Source organism: Homalodisca vitripennis, chromosome 4 (genome assembly GCF_021130785.1).
Source record: "Homalodisca vitripennis isolate AUS2020 chromosome 4, UT_GWSS_2.1, whole genome shotgun sequence".
Lineage (NCBI taxonomy): Eukaryota > Metazoa > Arthropoda > Insecta > Hemiptera > Cicadellidae > Homalodisca > Homalodisca vitripennis.
Window position 1 is genome coordinate 52,607,436 of NC_060210.1, and position 932 is coordinate 52,608,367.

A 932-nucleotide genomic window follows, 5' to 3' on the forward strand; every position below is an offset into this window, starting at 1 on the left:
TTCTTTACAAGACCATTATACTTACTCCTAGCATCCTCAACAACATTCTCAGGTACTAAATTCCAAGGAAGTGACTTAAGATAGTTAAGATTAGCCTCTCTTACTTCTCTAGTTATCCAGTTCAAGCTAGTTGTTTCCCTAAGATTAACCTTTTTACTAACCACTGGAAAGGCTAAGTTATAGAAATAATTAAATGTATTAGTAAACATTTCAAATTTTTCGTTCGTTAAACTACAGTTATATACATCATTCCAAGTTTCTGAGTTTAAAAGTGTTTCAAAATATTTCCAGTTGTTGTCAGAAAAATATCGCTTAGTTATTGTTACGGTTTCGGGTACTAACTTTTTACTGGAGTTAACAAAATGTATAACTTGAGCATCATGGTCAGAAAAAACTGATGATGGCCCAGCCCCATAAGGGCCGGGCACTGACTAAAAATTGGTTACAGACTCATCATGTGTTCCCCTCCACGGAAATCTTTAGTAAAAGGCGAAAGATTTATTCGTTCTGAAGGGAAACCAGAGTGGAGAGACGAGGTCCCGAGACCGATCAATTTACTACTTAAAAACTGCGCCGAGAGTTTGCCGACATAATGTCCGCAACTGGCAGTGTGCGAGACGCTGAACACTTTAGGAACGTCGTCAACCGTGAACAGGTGAATTTTAAAATACACTTGTCAGTAGACGGTCTCGCTCGGATTGCGGTGTAAGAGATATGCAGTCGTTTTAGCGGTCGCGCGTCAAGAGAAGGTAAAGTGACGGTCGCCGTCCCGGTAATCGTACCGGGCGCTGGACGCGACACCTGTGCGGCGAGTCGACCAACTAACAGGACAGTTTGGTTGCGGCGAGCGGAGCGCTAGTGTCAATTGGCCGGGGCGTAGCTGGCGATTACACGAGCCCCGTCGTTGTCTTTCTGATAGAATAACGGTTTTT

The 932-nt window shown here is 43.1% G+C and overlaps 1 non-coding gene across 1 annotated transcript; it reads right to left on the reverse strand.

Moving 5' to 3' along the window:
• Positions 1–404: 404 nt before the first annotated feature.
• LOC124361639 lies at positions 405–527 on the reverse strand. Its single transcript, XR_006922381.1, has one exon. It is a non-coding gene; the product is annotated as a U5 spliceosomal RNA (small nuclear RNA).
• Between the last annotated feature and the right edge of the window lie 405 nt (positions 528–932).